Source organism: Felis catus, chromosome A1 (genome assembly GCF_018350175.1).
Source record: "Felis catus isolate Fca126 chromosome A1, F.catus_Fca126_mat1.0, whole genome shotgun sequence".
In the NCBI taxonomy this organism is placed as follows: Eukaryota; Metazoa; Chordata; class Mammalia; order Carnivora; family Felidae; genus Felis; species Felis catus.
In genome coordinates this window covers 77,141,207-77,159,645 of record NC_058368.1, presented here as the reverse complement: position 1 = coordinate 77,159,645, position 18,439 = coordinate 77,141,207, and the positions used below count along the sequence as shown (strand labels likewise).

General features: G+C 43.8%; 1 long non-coding RNA gene across 3 annotated transcripts in view; it reads right to left on the bottom strand.

Moving 5' to 3' along the window:
- Positions 1–608: 608 nt before the first annotated feature.
- Positions 609–18,439, bottom strand: part of LOC123384902 — a 221,585-nt gene continuing 203,754 nt past the window's right edge. Inside the window, exons 4-5 of one of the 3 annotated variants that reach the window (XR_006596679.1) lie at positions 14,820–14,908; positions 8,391–8,674 (exon numbers count right to left, since the gene is read on the bottom strand). This is a non-coding gene — a long non-coding RNA (uncharacterized LOC123384902). Of the gene's footprint in view, positions 907–8,390; positions 8,675–14,819; positions 14,909–18,439 lie in introns of those variants that run through there. The other 2 variants (XR_006596671.1, XR_006596682.1) reach the window with 2 other exon arrangements.

The window sequence follows — 18,439 nt, the reverse complement described above, 5'->3', positions numbered from 1 at the left end:
CCTTCTGTAATCCACCCAGAGTAGGTACAGGAGAACATAACCTTGTCTTTACATTCCAAGACAACAGCAGACCAGATTTGGGGGGAGGAATTTTCCAGACTCTGTCTTCAGTTGGCTGCTCTCCTTCAGAAGTGTTAACATACCTTCTTAAACAAAAACAGGTCAGAAAAACGAAAATACACTTCCCTCATTTTCTCCCTTGATCTTGGTTTCTCTCCCGGACCAGGACCCACACAGAGCCCTTTCTTGAAGCTTCCAACACAGGCTCACGCGCAGTGTGGGACCGAGTGAGCACACGGACCCACCTGATGGCAGGTGGTACTTTCTGAGGTTCGTAAAAGGAAGGCAGGTAAATTTCTTTCTTTGAATGCTACTCTTTTTCCTTTATTTTTGTGAGGGGGCTTCCATTTTTTTTTTCAAAAAGCAGAATGATCCCAAAGTGGTCTCTAAATAGTTTTACTGAAGCTCCATTAAAACATGAAGCAGAGGGGGCGCCTGGGTGGCGCAGTCGGGTAAGCGTCCGACTTCAGCCAGGTCACGATCTCACGGTCCGGGAGTTCGAGCCCCGCGTCGGGCTCTGGGCTGACGGCTCGGAGCCTGGAGCCTGTTTCCGATTCTGCGTCTCCCTCTCTCTCTGCCCCTCCCCCGTTCATGCTCTGTCTCTCTCTGTCCCAAAAATAAATAAACGTTGAAAAAAAATTAAAAAAAAAAACAAACATGAAGCAGAGAGCTCCAAAGCTGACTCATTTTTCAAGCGGTGCTCCCAAGGTATTTGTTGTTGCGTGATTAATGGCCGGGGTGTGGGGAGGCTGTGCAGAAGTGCACCGAGGTGGACGGCAATGTGGCTAAAATAAGCAGATGGAGGAAGAGGGCAGGACCAGATCAGTTTGGAAAGCAGGCGATGTTCTAGAAAAAGAAAAAAAAAATCAAAGAAAGAAACATAGCGTAAGGAATGCTGTCAAACACAGGATATGACATAGCTTATACGGAGTACGAGCAAGATGTGAAATGGGAAAGATACGATTTATTTTTTTTAATTACCGTTTGAACACACTCTGGTCAAAATACAGATTGGGAGGGGCGCCTGGGTGGCTCAGTCGGTTACGTGTCCAACTCTGAATTTTGGCTCAGGTCACGATCTCACGGTTTAGAGTCTGAACCCTGAGTAGGGCTCTGCACTGGCAGAGCGGAGTCTACTTGGGATTCTCTCTCTCTCTCTGCCGCTCCCCCACTCATTCTCTCTCTCTCTCAATAAATAAATAAACATCTTTACAAAAAATAGATTGGGGGGCGCCTGGGTGGCTCAGTTGGTTGAGCGTCCAACTTCGGCTCAGGTCATGATCTCGGGTCTGTGAGTTCGAGCCCCGCGTCGGGCTCTGTGCTGACAGCTCAGAGCCTGGAGCCTGTTTCAGATTCTGTGTCTCCCTCTCTCTCTGACCCTCACCTGTTCATGCTCTGTCTCTCTCTGTCTCAAAAATAAATAAACGTTAAAAAAAAAAAAAAGATAGATTGGGAAGTAAAATACAGAATCCAGGGGCAACCGGGTGACTCAGTCAGTTAAGCGTCCGACTTCAGCTCAGGTCATGATCTCGCGGTCCATGGGTTTGAGCCCCGCGTCGGGCTCTGTGCTGACAGCTCCAAGTCTGGAGCCTGCTTCCGATTCTGTGCCTCCTTCTCCCTCTGCCCCTCCCCCACTCACGGTCTCTCTCTCTCTCTCTCTCTCTCAACCACAAACATTAAAAAAATTTTTAAAGCGTCGAATCCAGAAATAAAAGAAGGAAAAGCATAATAATCCATTATCCTTATTTCCAAACATTGCCATCTGTTTTTTAATTGAAATTATATCCAAATCATTCATGTGGTGTTTCAAGGGGGAAGGAAAAAACTGTCCTCTCTGCATTCCTGACACCAAGTTTTAGTCAATTGTGTTAGTATCACAAAATGAGATTTTCTACAATAAATGTGCAATTGGAATCAATTAAAGAGTGGATTCAATTTAAACCTTCAAATGTCTAGAAAGACGGAAATCTAGGTTTTCAAATTGGTTCCTCTGCGGCTTGGTTCCTCTGCCTTTTTGCGCTCCTACGCCTAAGTGAGGGGCAAGGTGCTGTGGGAAAGAGCCACGCGTGAGAGGCTACGCGGAGTTCACCTTGTTCTCCTGATGCCGGGTGAGGGATGTCTGTGGAGAGACGAGCTGAAAAATGAGGAGAAAATAGGCCAAGAGAAGTACGAAGTATGAAAGCACACGTTTGCCCCGGGGCCTCTGTTGATGGCTGGAACACAGGAACCTTTATTTTTAAAATTTTTTTTTCACGTTTATTTATTTTGGAGAGACAGAGTACAAACGGGGCGGGGGCAGAGAGAGAGGGACACAAGAATCTGAATCAGGCTCCAGGGTCTGAGCTGTCAGCACAGAGCCGGACACGGGGCTTGAACTCACAAACCGCGAGATGGTGACCTGAGCCGAAGTCGGATACTTAGCCCACTGAGCCACCCAGGCGCCCCACAGAGGAACCCTTAAAAATACAGGATCCTGAGAAGTCTGGGTGGCTCAGTGGGTTAAACCTCAAACTCTTGGCTTCAGCTCAGGTCCTGATCTTGAGGTTCTGAGTTCAAGCCCCGCGTCGGGCTCTGTGCTGACAGTGCAGAGCCTGCTTGGGATTCTCTCTCTCTCCCTCTTTTCTGCCTCTCCCCCCATCGTGCTCTCTCTCCCTCTTAAAATAAAGAAATAAATAAATTAAAACACACACACACACACACACACACACACAGGCTCCTCTGTCCGTCTCCTGAAGGATTTCATGGGGAGACAAAGACCCTGATTGATGAGTGCTCCCGGCAGTGCTCTGCATCCCTCCTGGGCCTCTCTCTCCTTGTCCCTGACAGAGCTGTCAGTGTGGGGACCTGGTCACCCTCCAGACAGTTCTCAGTGAGGCTCCGGAGGAGCACGGGGACACCGAGGTGCTGTGCTCACGGCGTCCAACCCTCAGAAGCACAGCAGTCTGTATCACGACGAGAGGCCCCGGGAGGCCAGGGGTTCTCTGGGGTTAATCCACAACTTTCCAGAAGGAAAGCACTTAACAGCCATTGAGCTCTGTCCCTGCCGGGCCCAGAAGCTGGCCGGAGCGCCAGCTCAGTGTGTCGCACCCGTTGTCCCCGTTTGGGAACAGGTCGGGGCAGCGTGCGGGGCCCTGGGAGCCTGTGCACATCCGAGCGTGGCCGCCTTGCCTCGGCACCCGACCCGTGAGTTGTCGCGCTGACAAAACAGATGGCGGGGTTTCAAGCCGGTGCTTCCAGTGGAAAGGGAGACGTGCCAGCAAAGGAGGAAGACAGCCCGAGGGGGTGGGTGGGGGGTGGCAGCGTGGGACATGGGCCGCCTGTGCTCCGGATGAAACATGAAGGGAAACAGGTTCCCACTGGAAACTTCCTGCAGATCAGCTCAGCAGAAGAGACAGTACTTAGAAGATGCCCCGCAACACCTTCAGTCCGAAAGGAGAACAAACAACATGCTTTTCTCTCCGAACTGCTACCCTTTTACAGCCTCTGGATACCGGGGTCACGTTCACCAGGGAGCAGCCAGAATCAGCTATTAAATCTGGGCGCTGTCATTTCTCCCAGGAAGTTCTTTCATGAAAACACACGTCTAGAACTGCCATGGTCTTTTCACGGCCACGAGCAACCTCTCCTACCCCCTCTTTTCCTTGTCTGTGCCTTCGATGCGACACGCACACTCCCCGCTCAGGACCTTTGCACCTGCTATACCTCTAAATGGAAGACTCTTGCTCCAGACGTCTGTGTAACTCACTCCCTCAGCCTCCCCCAGGCCCCTCTTGCAACTCTCAGATTAGAGGCTTTCCTGGATCGCTCGGTAAAAGCTTAGCGGCTCCTCACGCTGCGAAAATCTCCATTTCTCTCTTACCCTGCTTTATGACTCTCCAGATGTTTGTTTCTACCTGGCAGACTACGTTTTTGTTCATTTATTTATTATGTTTCTCTATCCACTGAAATGTAAGCTCCCCGAAAGATGTCTTTTTGTCCAGAGCTGGATTCCCAGATCCTGGAATACCTTCTCGCACACAGTAGGTACTCATTGGCCGAATAAAGAAATCATAATGACAGCGCCATTAAGCTCCGAGTTGCCTGCCCCTCTCTGCACACCTGGAAATGTGTTCATCTTTCCAGGGCACAGATACAAACATGTCATTCCTGGTTTTCGGACCTTCAATGGCAAACAGAGAAATGAATAACTCAGGCGGCTCATCACGTGAGATAGACCCTAAATCCTTCAAATGGTTTACCAGGCACTCATGACCTGCCTCCTGGACATTGCTCCCGACTTGTTTTGCAATACTCTACCGTGTGCTAGAAGCACGAATTTTGGAACCAAATTCCTGGGGTCCCACTTTGGCTTCTTCCCTCTCTGTGCGTCCACAACATTTTTGTGATTGTTTCCTTTGCAAAATGATGGTAGCAGTAGTACCCACCCCATAGGTTGTGTTTTGAGAAAATTAGGGGGAAGAGAAAAAAGCGATAACTAGATGCTCACCTACAGTGTGAGCCCGCAAGCCCATCCCTAGGGATTTACCAAACAGAAATGAAACCTTCAAGTTCACAAAAAGATTGGTACCACATGTCCATAAGAGCTTGATGTGTGACAGGCCACTAACTGGAAAGAGCCTGGCTCTCCATCCATAGTAGGGCCCCCAAACACGCTGCTGTGTGCCCACACACACAGCAACAACAGAGTGTAGACTGTTGGTACGGGTGTGGATGAGTTCCAAAGGCACTACGCTGAGTCAAAGATGTGCTACACAGAAGAAAACGTGTGCGCGGATGTAAAATTCAAGAGGAGGAAAAGAATCATCTGTGGCCGAGGGAAAGACGGGTGCTGGCCTTTGGGAAAATGGGTAGGGATTGACCAGAAAGAAGTACAAAGGAACCTTCTGGGTGATGGTGATGCTCTATATCTTGACAGGGCTTTGGGTTGTAAGCATTTGCCAAAATTCAGAGAGCATACACTTGAACACTGTGCATTTCATTTTGTGTAAACCTTACACCCAAAGAATAGAAACAAGTATTAAATTCAAAATCATGACGTGCTGCTTAGGTATTTCAGACCAATGGAACCATCTGCAGGTACTTGGGTGTACTTGGATGTACTTGGAAATGCATCAAGAACATATGATGGGGGCGCCTGGGTGGCCCAGTCGGTTAAGCGTCTGACTCTTGGTTTCGGCTCAGGTCGTGATCTCACGCTTCACGGGTACGAGCCCCACATAGGACACTGGAGCCTGCTTGAGATTCTCTGTCTCCCTCTCTCTCTGCCCCTGTCCCACTCTCTGTCTTTCTCAAAGTAAATTGATAAACTTAAAAAAAAGAACATAGGATGATCAATTGCTGGATACAGGAAGGGAAAAATAGATGGGCAGATGATAAAGAAACTTTAGTTAAATGCTAATGCTAGAATCCAGGCAGTGAGTAATTGGATGTTCACCTACAAGCAACTTCAACTTTGCTGTATCTGAACACTTTTACAATAAATGTTGAGGAAAAAAAAAACACACAGAAGCCATCTGGCAAAAATATTAATTTAGATTATCTTTAGGTAAAATGATTTCGCACTTGTGTGTTTTGTGCAAAAGTAAACCCAAGCAAGTTCCCTTCAGTTCACTGAAAGTCAGTATTACATATTGCCTGACAAGTATTGACAGATTTACCCTATGCTAGCACTAACCGTATTTTTTTGTTGACCATTTTTATAGAATAAGAGTTAAATGAGTCCAGTCTTTTGCAATTAATTCTTATAGCATCATTGATTAGATTTCCCCCCAAAATTTACTTCTCCCTTCACACACTAGAAGGTAATCCCATTAAATATAGTAGTGTAACATTTTAAACCAGGCTGCCTTAGCTCCGCGTTCATTGAAAGATTTACATAGGTCTGAAACAAGGGCTATTTCTGCCTAATGATCTGTATGTAAAAGCAACAGAAATATAGAAGATAGGGATAATCAATCTGTAAAATGTTGTATATCTCCCAAGAGTTGTCCAAGTAATCAAAGATTTCCTGGGGAGGGTCATTTTACATTGCCGTGACTCCACTTCTCTAAACACCGAAAATATATGTTTCTCTTGAATTTAACATGACCTCTGCACAGCTGGGATAGTAAACCACTTGGTGTGGGCCATTCAAATATATAGCCTTGTTATCTAACTCAGTCAGTAAATATCGTCTACAGCCCATAGGGCACCCGATAGGCTCTCTGGGAAGTTATAGAGGCATAGATACAGAGCCCTTAACCTTGTCATCTATCAGTGACAGTCAAAGATGCAACTGAACAGATTAAGAGGAAGGCCCTACGCTTAAGGACTTTCTGCCTTGTTGAGGGACAACGCAAAGTTATAGTGAAAAAATAGACTATGGTGTCGTGAGAAAATACACAGCCAAAGATAGTCTAAAGTACCTATCCCTTAGGATGTCAGTAGTAAATTACAATATAATTTTAGGTCGTTAATGAATACGTTAAAGATCAATAATTTCAGTAGAATAGCTTTATACTGAATTTAGAGAAAGGAGAATGAATAAATATTTTCTCATCTTCCACTCGATAACGACTAACATTTATGGAACACGTTTTTTAAGGCACTCTGTTACTTTTCCACTAGTATTAGAAAAATCCTTACAATAATTTTATGAGGTAGCTGATGTTTTCCCCACATTGCACTGATAGGAACGTTGTGGTGTCGGGATTAGGTTATGTGCCCAAATCCATGTGGCTAATAAGAGAGAGAGATTGGAATTGGTGGATGTGTCATTCAGTGGTCCCGGGGCTGAGTCCCCCCTGGAGCCAGCCTTTCTGTTACACTCTGTCACACCTGGTGAGGAAGCAGGGCTTAAGGTCGGGATTGGGTTAAGTAAAGAATTTACGTAATGTTTTTCCAGATATTGTTATGTGCTCTAAAATGTCTCTAATAATAAGTCCGTTAGACTAGGATCAAAGAATTTTAGCCCTCCTGATGCATAAGAAAAACCGAGGAGAACAAAAGTATTTTAGAGAATTTTTTAAAAATGTAAACTAAGTAGGGCGCCGGGGTGGCTCAGTCAGTTAAGCATCTGACTCTTGATTTCGGCTCAGGTCATGATCTCACAGTTCGTGAGTTTGAGCCCTGCATCGGGCTCCATGCTGACAGTGGACAGCCTGCCTGGGATTCTCTCTCCCTCTCTCTCTGCCCCTCCCCTGCTCAAGCTCTCACTCTTTCCCTCAAAAGAAATAAACATAAAAAAAAAAGAAGTATATGTCTATATATCTGTGTCTGTATCTATATCTGTATCCACATATCTACGTATCTGTATGTGCCCATTCGTATCTTTTCTCTTTTCCTGTGTGGAGGATGCATTGTGGAGAAGTTGGCCCGAGTGGCAGACATTCAAATGAGACAGATTTTTGAGACGGAACGATATATGCATTGGTCGTTTTATCCTTGAGAGCAACAATTACAACCTCCTAGAGATCTCTTCCTATACACTGATGTACGTAATATATGGATATATGCCTATTTATTTAGACATATTACATATACTACACATACAGAAATGACATGTAGATATGTATGTCTACGTACCTATCAGTACACATGTGTGTGTGTAGATAGGTTGATAAGTAGATAACAGATAGATGACAAATGATAGATGATAGGTAGATAGATAGATAGATAGATAATAGGTAGATCGACAGATGATAGGTAATAGATGATAGATAGATAGATCGATCGATAGATAGATAATATGCAGATAACAGAGGTATGGATATTTTTGAAGGTGGGTCATAGAAGTTTAATGCTCACTTCCTATAATGAACCTTTTTTTTTTTTTTTTTCAAATTAACTGACTTTTACCTTAGCCTTTAGTAGTGCAGAAATGTATTCATTGTTTGGCTTAGATAGTTTCAAACTTGGGAGACTGAATACATGTATATCTCTGATGGTCACCAAGCTGTGGGGTCTCCTCTGCGAGGACACCTTGTTCTGTTTATTGCAAGAGGAGGCTTCTCCAACTGAGTGACATAAGGCAGACTTCAACTGTTAATGACCTTTAGACACACCACGCAAGGGCCATTCATTATGAAAGTAGCGTCCTTGCATTAGGAAAGCTGGGCTGTAGTCCCTCATAATTAATTCCAACTCAAAAGCAATGCGTGTATCTATACACAAAAATCATAGCATATCATTGTAAAAACTCTTTACTATAACATTCTCTTTACAACCAAGCCATGAAGTTCTATGTTTAGTAATTTAATAAAAATACCTTAATTTTATCTTTAAATATTTTTGTGGGTAAAGAGGCATAAAGCAAAAAGATCTTTAAAATCTTCAGAAAGAACTCACAGAAAAATAATTATAATCTATAATTCAGAGCTTCGTTTTTCACAAAGGTAATAAATTAAACATTCTCCTTTGAGATTTCTTTGTTGTGCAAAATAAGACTGATTAGGTCGAACTGTTCTTTCCACAACTTTTTGACATGCTAGGCAGAGACATTAACATTTCCAAATAGAAATGGAAAATGGTGCAGGGCTTGAAGAAGGATGAGGGGTCATCAACCTAAAATTAGACATTGACCATGTTGTCTTCCCCATGATTCCTTTAAGATTTTCTTCCATTAGACAATGGTCAGCTGGAGAAAAAGAAAGAAATATATAGTCACACACATTTCCAAGTTAGTCTGAATATCATACTTTTTTTTAATGTTTATTTATTTTAGAAACAGACAGCATGACCTGGGGAGGGGCAGAGAGAGAGAGAAAGAGAGAGAAGCCCAAGCAGGCTCCACACTGTCAGTGCAGAGCCTGATGTGGGCATCTGTCCCATGAGATCATGACATGAGCCGAAATCAAGAGTCAGACACTCAACGGACTGAACCACCCAGGCACCCCCAGTCTGAATATCATACCGAGGAAAGAATGACAGGCTAGTTTCTGGCCAAGGTGTTTTTAGGAACAGCGTTTCAACGTGTTTCCTCTTCACAGCCTAAATTCTTAGCGGCATGGCTTCTGTCTTTGTACTATGCACAAACCTCCCCAATTCCATTCCAGATTGTTCTGCAATCACAAGGAAGCCAAAACTGCGCGGAGCCTTTACACCTGCATCCTCCCTGCCCCTCCAAGTGTCCTGTGGAGAGAAGCACTCCGTCCTAATTGCAGCCATTCAACATATCTTATTTCTACCAGTGCAACACAATACTTGAAATATTCTTATGGCCGCACTCACACACACAGAAGCCTGTTACAAAGTGCATTGCCAAGACATCCTGCTTAAAATATTTTGCTTATCCTATTTGAGTATCAAAAAAAAAATTCCCTCCTGTTTGGATGCCAGTTCCCTTTATAAGACCTATGCTGTTGAATAGTTCACAAGTTCAACAATAAATATCAACAGTGATGGTAGCTGACCTGTGTTCCAGGGGTTGACCCTTACAATGCATGAATATTTGTCCTCATGGCTTACTTAGGAACATCCTCCCTTACCTCTTCTGTTTCAGATTCATGGGTCCCTAGTCAGTGCCTTTGGGGATAGAAATGTTAGATCATAACAATGAGAGCAGAAAATCGTGAAGCCCTCACATCTCCCAGACTCTAGAAGCTTGCACTCAGAGAAAAGAGGAAGTATTAATGGACATTGTTCAAAAGGTTGCACGTGCTGCACGTGGGATCTTGGCAACGCTCAGAGTGAGACACAGAGAGGAGGTCGTCAACACCCCTGCCATCTGATTTCACCTCCACACGGCATCCACGTGCCAAAAAGGAAGGTGCTTAAGTTGGAATATGCATCGATTTTCCAAGGCATCAGTGTTTCCAAAAAAAGGTTAAAAATTGGGGCGCCTAGCTGTCTCAGTAAGCTAAGCGTCCCACTGTGGCTCAGGTCATGAGCTCGCGGTGCGTGGATTTGAGCCCCGTGTTGGGCTCTGGGCCGACAGCTCAGAGCCTGGAGTTGCTTCAGATACTGTATCTCCCTCTCTCTGTGCCCCTCCCCTGCTCATGCTCGGTTTCTCTCTCTCTCTCTCAAAAATAAATAAACTTTAAAAAAAAGTTTTTAAAAGATGCTAAAAATGGAAAGACTGATTGAAACAACTCATATTTAGACCATTTCAAGAGGAAAAAGAAAACGAATTCATTTTTCAAGGTCATGATTAGGATAAAACTAATGCCAAGAGTCAGGAAGGATTTCCACTGGGTGTCCATTAACTCTCTCTTTTCTTCAATGTAAATAATGAGGTGACAGTGCATTTGCATGAAACATGTATTTGTAGGATACATATTGGTACTAGTTCATTATCTTTAATTTAGGGTTAATTGAATGTTTGTAAATATTCAGGATTACTAATGTGATCAACTTTTTAATATTATCTCCTAACCTAATTTACTTGAATATGTTATTCAATGTATACTTTTGACGTTGATCATGCTGGGCTCAACTTCCAGCTTTTCATGACAATGAACTCCAATTTCAATTCAGCCTACTACCATACTTTTATTCTATAGCTTATGATTTCTGAAATATGTTCTGCAATCAAAGCCCCAATGTAGTCTTTAAAAAACCTGTAATTTGATATATGTGACTGAACTTCTTGAAATGAAAACATTTCGTTAAGTTGTTTCGGAAACTCAGCGGGTTAAATTTTTTCTTTGAAATATACGCACCCTTTTAATAAAGTTAATTTTATTTTTTTAATGTTTATTTATTTTTGAGAGAGCGTGTGCGTGTGCACATGCACGTGAATGGGGGAGGGGCTGAGAGAGAGGGAGACCCAGAATCTGAAGTAGGCTCCAGGCTCCGAGCTGTCAGCACCAAGCCCGACATGGGGCTCGAACCCACAAACTGTGAGATCATGACCTGAGCCAAAGTCACTTAACCAACTGAGCCACCCAGGCACCCGTATAATAAAGTTAATTTTAAAAATTGAAAAAGAATGTATATTTTGTGCTAATTGCCTAAGAATTGCAGAAGGAAACAACTTCACCAAGATTTTTTTTTTTAATGCAATTAAAATAAAAAAGTAAGTTTCACCTGACAGACTGGCAAAAATTGAAAAAGAAGGACCGTGCCTTGCACTGGCCAGGGCAGCAATCTCTGACCCTGCTGGTAGAATTCCAAATCGCCATGCTGCTCACTCATGTAGGAAAAGGTACGCTATGTGTACCTCTGGGGCGCCTGGGTGGCTCAGCTGGTTAAGCACCCAACTCTTGGTTTCGGCTCAGGTCATGATCTCACAGTTCACGAGATCAAACCCCATGCCCGGCTCTACGCTGACAGTACGGAGCCTGCTTGGGATTCTCTCTCCTCTCTCTCTCTCTCTCTCTCTCTCTCTCTCTGCTCCTCCCCGGTGCACTCTCTCTCTCAAAATAAACTTAAAAATAAAGAAATAAAATAAAAAACACCTACACTCTGATGCAGCAATTGTCTTTTAGGAATCTAATCTATGCAAGTAACCAGAAACGTTGGGAAGGCATAGGTACAAGGACCTTCCTGCCCCGTCGTTTATAGGAGATCAAGTTAATATACAGCATAAATATTTAGACACAGGATTTAAAGAAGTACCATGAGAAAACCCTGGGCAGCTATTTGAAATAAATGTATAAAGAAATATTTGGTGGCATCAAAGGCACTCACGCTATATACTGCTAACAATGGGAGCACAGTGCCAATTTTTATTAACTTAGATACAGTATGATAAACGCATGGTCCACAAGTAAGAGTAGCTCTGTCCTGAAATGTTAGCATCACTTACATTTGACGTGTGAGGCAAGGGGAGATTGAATTTGGTTTCCCTTTTTTTTTTTTATTATCATTACCTTCTGGCTTTATTTTTATCTCTTCTTCAGAAAACCATCTGTTATTTCCATAGCATTAAGAGAGTTTAGTAGCCTTTGATTGGAAAAATGCTTAATAGAAATGACATTTTCCTTCCATTTTTTTCCCTTACTGTGTTCAGGAGAGTCCAGATGGTTTCCTTCCACCCTCACCTTCCCCCCTCCCCCACCACACCCCTTCCAGAGCTGTTAGCGAATCCCCTTGGTCACACGCCATAACCAACTGCATCATGAGCAAGGCTGCTGTCCCTCCGAACATCACACTCATAAATGCGGTATCTTTTTTGGCTACGTCTTGCTTGGTTTGGGTCCAAATGGCTCGCTGAACTCAGGCTCCCCCCGCCAGCCAAAGGCCAGCTTGCTTCCCCTCTCTATCCTCATGTTTAGTTGTTTGGGTTTGCCATCCACCAGCAGCTCTTCCTCTAGATTAAGTCAGCCTTGGGGAGAAAGGGAAGAGTCCAAACTTGGGAAGAGGAGACTGTGGCTTTAAGTTAGGCCGCCCACTCCCATCCTGTTTGCCAAAGCGCCATGCAGGTTTCATGCACAAGCCCCTCCAGTGCAAGGTGGTGTGTCCGGTCTTATTTTTCCCCTATTGTTACTTATGCCTGTAACTCCCTGGGCGTCTCCTAAGTAGGTGTCACGAGGACTTGAAGTAGGAATCAGGCATTCCTCAGTTCCCTAAGCAAACACCACTGAATAACTTTACGGTTTTGTCCCAGCCAGGCCTGGCGTCACGGGCCCTTGATCTGGTTGTCACGAAGGCGCCACTCTTAGAATGGCCCTGAGCTTGGTTTAAGGCTCTGCTGTCGCCATCTTGAATTCTTTAGGGATTTTTGAACAAGAGGCACTCGGCCCCACAAATTGCGTAGCCGGTTCTAACATCCCAACCTCAAACACTGAATGTCCTTTCTGATTTAATATGTGGCAAAGTCAAAATTCACATACAGACACATTCATTTTGTACATTGGGAAAAAGAACATAGGAGTATCTCTTTCCTCTTGGATTGCCCGTTCATACAAATAAGAAGAACTGTCTCTTTCCCAGGAAGCCTTCCGAGCCCTTACTTTTTGCACCTAACTATAGATTTGCATTTGAGAATTATTTTCAGAGGTGAAGTAAAACACCTGGGCTCTCTGCCTGTTAGTGGAAGAATGGAATGGACAAGGTTAGTAAGCAATGGAAAACCATAGATAATCCATGATCTCAAGACTCCAGCTTTGTAAGTATTGTCACTTAATCATGACGGGGGTCTGATCTTTGGAAGGTTCCAAACTTATGTCAGGATTAAATAAATTCACATGTAAATAGAAGAGCGAGACTTGTCTGATGAGCCCAGCGAGGCTCCCTTGGATCTTTATCAGTCATTGGTTGGCGGGCAGGTCAGCTAGTAAATCAAATCATGACATCATAGAACGTTCCCGGTATCGATTCTTTGTCACGTCATTTCTAAGAAAAATAACCTCACTCTCGTCCTTCCCCAGGACTTAGTTGAGAGGCCTCTGCTCCTGGCCTTTCTAATCAATGTCAAAGTTCCTTTGGGGCAGGGTCAGGAATAGCTGTCTTAACTGGAACAATACGTGGAGATCAGGATGAAATTATTTCTATCCACGGAGAGCATGAAGTTAGGTTTACTTTGTCTCTTTTAATCCTGTGTGCTGCCAGCAACTTTATATTAAATGCATGTACTATTCCAACCTGTTTAAAAGATTTGGTACAAAATGAAAGAATAGAGTGTCATATGAATAACTGTCTGTCGACAGGCTCCAGGGACATACTTCCCTCGTCTTAAAGTCATCATATTAAAACGGATATGGTTCTCATATGCTAATACCCTTTCCAATTTGTTTACAACAGAATGGGTCAACGGACCATTGATTCAGTTGCGAAACTGTCATCTCTGGCTTTAGGTTTTGTACAACTAATGGGGGGACTTCACTGGTATTTGCTCACACGGTCTGCTCAGCACTTCACGTTAACGGTTTCCATTGACAAGGTTATTGGATTCAAAGTGAAATGTTTACACTGAAAGGGGGAACAAGTGTCAAATCTGCAGCTCAAATAGACACTCCAAGCTGGAGAAGCTTATCAGGGCTAAACCCTCTACTGTTCATCCCCCCTAATGAAAAGCCAGAACAACAGGAGACATGGGGATGAATGTAATGAAGAGAAACAATACCCAGGTTCTAAGGGTTTAATCCCGGCACAACAGAGCTAATCTGGGAGACGCCAGGGGAGGTGTGAGGCTAAAGACTTGGACAAAACTTGCTACTTTTTGATCCAGTTGTGCGCAAAGAATGACTCTATTTGCAAAGAAGATTTTGGATTTTCAAACCAGCGGGGCAGAAGTTAACATCCTTGATTTGTCTTGTGAGACACACTCGGGTACTTGTTTCCAGAATAAATGATGTCAGAGATCTTCATTTTCTTCTCCAACCACAAGACAAAAGGAGCATAGCGATGCCGATACTTAAGAAGAGGAGGAATCTGACCCAAGACCCAAAAGTCTGTGAGAGCCCAAGCCACGTATTCCACACGTGCTGCGATACTAGTATTTTGTAAGACGAAGAAGAAATGGCATTTTACTTAAGGTTCCAAAGTTTACAAGATAAAATGATCAATTGATTAGCGACCTCTTAAAGTGCTTGGAGTTTGTCGAAATCGCATAGTCTACATTATTATATTTGCCATATGAAGTCAGATAAATAAGATTATGTCCGAAAGGGTTAAATTTAAGAGTATGGCTCTGGTTTGCACATATTTGCAAAAATTCTGCCTGGCAAAGCTGAACTTTCAAAATCTGAGTGAATCAAATTCACTTAGGATTTTCCCAAGGTAAGAAACCAACCATAACCTGGGGTTGGGGGGTTGTTCAAATCAAATTAATATTTCCGAGAACTAACCATGTTCTTTGAATTCAATAGCATATCTTCAGCATATCATTAAACACTTACATGAAAATCCCCAGGGATTAGAGCTGAAACTGCTTCACATAAACCATCCACAATGACACCACGCTCCCTATTTGAATGAATGGGAAAATCTGAAAACAATGTAACGAGAATCAAATATAAAAATGATGCCACAGACTTTTGGAGAACGGGTGGGTGCACACGGGCTAGGGGTGGTCAAATCAGGTTTGTCCTAAATCCAACCCAGTGTTTTCAAGGAACCTCTCACTGTTCTAAGAGAAAGGTTTTTCTCTTAATGGCAATTTTCCGTTTGCTTTCCTAATTTGAACTGTTAACATGGAAACATTTTACAGAGGTATGTTTTATATAAAACAATCTTCTTACAAAAGATTATTAAATTTACACACGGTTTTAAACAGTATAGCTTAAGTTAAAGAGGTAATATAAAAATTACAATGAAGCATTGTAAGCCCTATTTGACAATGTATTTTCCATTGTTACTTCTATTTTTTTTTCTTTTTCAACGTTTTTTTATTTATTTTGGGGACAGAGAGAGACAGAGCATGAACGGGGGAGGGGCAGAGAGAGAGGGAGACGCAGAATCGGAAACAGGCTCCAGGCTCCGAGCCATCAGCCCAGAGCCTGACGCGGGGCTCGAACTCACGGACCGCGAGATCGTGACCTGGCTGAAGTCGGACGCTTAACCGACTGCGCCACCCAGGCGCCCCTGTTACTTCTATTTTTTAATAAAATGAGCTTGAAAGCAAGTAAGACACCTTCATCCCTAATGGATATATCATTTTTTGCATATTTATAAATGCATTTGAAAAACAAACATGTTGACGGGTGAGTCCTTTTGAATTCCATTAGTGAGGTTATTTATATTTGATCTTATTATTTAAGCCCTTTTCATTTTCCAGGGTTTCATCTTTATGTTGATTAAGTTGAAATTTTTAAGGCAACAGTAAAAAAAAATGCATTTCTCCTGCACATGCTTTGTTTAATTCTTAGCTATTTTGTGTAATTGTGTTTTTAAAAATAGTTTGTAACGTCATATGCTTAACGTTCTCAAGATTACTCAAAAGTTTCTAGGTAACAACATTCTTTTTTTTTTAATTTTTTTTTTTTTTTAATTTTTTTTTTTTCAACGTTTTTTTTTTTTTTTATTTTATTTTTGGGACAGAGAGAGACAGAGCATGAACGGGGGAGGGGCAGAGAGAGAGGGAGACACAGAATCGGAAACAGGCTCCAGGCTCCGAGCCATCAGCCCAGAGCCCGACGCGGGGCTCGAACTCCCAGACCGCGAGATCGTGACCTGGCTGAAGTCGGACGCTTAACCGACTGCGCCACCCAGGCGCCCCTAAGTTTATTTATTTTTGATAGACAGAGCACAAGTGGGGGAGGGGCAGAGAGAGAAGGAGACACAGAATCCGAAGCAGGCTCCAGGCTCCCAGCTGTCAACACAGAGCCCGACGTGGGGCTTGAACTCACGAACCGCGAGATCATGACCTGAGCCAAAGTCGGCCGATTATCCGACTGAGCCACCCAGGCGCCCCTAGGTAACGTTTTTAAACAAAAGAGCTTATAAGATAAAAGTGGGCCCTTGGTTATCACACTTAACACACTTGCTTCTTGGGATACAAATAAAACCTTCAACAGCTGGCATTATTCTTTCATCCAAAAAAACAAAAAGAAACCATGAAATTGTCTGAACTACAGAAAAAAATGTATGCTTTTCTTTTCTTCTCTCTCTCTCTCTCTCTCCCCGAAGGACAGAACGAAGCACAATGTTGGAAATTACAATAACAGGCAGACTTTAGGTCATTGTAAGTGGGGACATTTAGGATTTCGGCTGAACAACAGTCAAAATGGTTGCTTTGAGTTGTGGACAGCTTTGTACCATTGCGATTATTTAAGGGAAAACAGAAAAACAAGAAAAGAAAAAAAAAAAAAAACCACTTTTCTGGTAATAGGGAGTCTGTATGGGCATGCAGTGGCTCTAAGAGCCCGTAAGGTCTGTATCCGGTCTAGTATGTTACATTCTGCAAAACCACGAGTGAGTCCGAAGACTACCTCTTCAGGTGTGGGTACACACAGGTACCCAGGATTCATAGAACTTTTGGAACAATGCTCATTTGGGGCTGCTTTGGGGCAATCATGATAAGACCCATCCAGGCTCACACCGGAGAAACTGATTAAATGTTCTCTTGGTATAAGACATTAACAAGTCCGAATGCTTCTAAAAACATCTCCTTATATCACACGCTGTGACCTCACCCACCAGTACGGGAGACGGATAGATACACATGATTGTGTCTTTCGTACACCCTGTCCCCCTGAGAGAATTCTGGAAAAGGTGAGAGGGCAGGGGTAGACATGGAAGGAGAAGGAGGAAGAAACACACACGGAGTCTGTTGGGGGGCAAATAAATGATCCCTGAGATTTGAACCAGGAAAAGAGTTCTTTATTTGGGTATATTTTTCCCCTCAAATAATAGCAGATATGAATAACAGCCCCACCCCCCACCCCTTGGGAGCCTTTCCTCATCCTCCAGATCTGACTGGGGCCCCACTGAGTGGTCCCCACCTCCTGTGATCCCTGCTCTGCTGTCACTTGTGCCCTGAGTGGGAAGTGACGATTCGAGCATCTGTGTGCCTAGGGAAGTGAGATCAGTGAGCAGGGGAGCCCAGCTTCCTGTGACAGAGCCAACGTTTCTCCAACGTTCACTGCGTGTTGTGCATGGAGAGCCTCACTCGATGTTCGCGTAGCTCTCAAGGCGGTACTGTTCGCGGTGCCTGGGAGAGCACAGCACTGTATGGAGATGTGAGACTCTGGAATCAGAAGTGCCTGCATTTCAATCCTGGCCCTGTCATTACTGGCTGTTTATATGTCATTATATGGCTGTTTAGCTTAGGTAAGTCAACTACCCCTGCATGCCTCCGGCTCCTCATCTGTAAAGAGAGGATAGAAATAGTGCACGCCTCCTACGAGCACTAGGTACCTATTAGGAATAAGGCACTTGGAAGGGTGCCAGGCACAAGTGGACCGTAAGGCAATGGTGGCTAGCATTACGCTCATTTCGCAGATGAGAAAACTGAGGTTTGGGGACTCTGCGTCACCGGTGGCCAATGGGGAAGTCATCCTACGGTTAAACACTATGCAAAGATGCCCTAACATATAAAAATGTCTTATTCCCAGAACAGAGAACAGCCATAGGTGATGACAAGTGTTGTTAGAAGGAATGAATGGTGGAAATACTGTCCCCTTAAGACAGCCACCCAAGGCAAGTCAGGGGCATGCAGGAGCCTCTCTGGAGGGCACATACCCTGGGGCCACAGGCGCTCAGACATCTCTGCTTGAGAAGCTGTTTCCACTGGGAAGCAGCCCGAGAGAGACCTTGGTAGGAAGTGTTCGTTCCCAGCATTCCCAGCCTTTCAGACCATCGGTTCTTTCCTAATAAATCATTATCATTACACACCTTCAACGGACAGATCCGTCTCCAAAACAAATCCTTATTAAAGCAAACATGTTGTCTGCAAGATGTGACCAAACGTCCAGGGGAGGGGACCAGGACACGTTCAGGAAGTATTTGTTTACCCAACAGGTATTTAATCTAGTAACTACTATGGACCAGATGCCACACTAGGTGTAGGCGTCTGTGA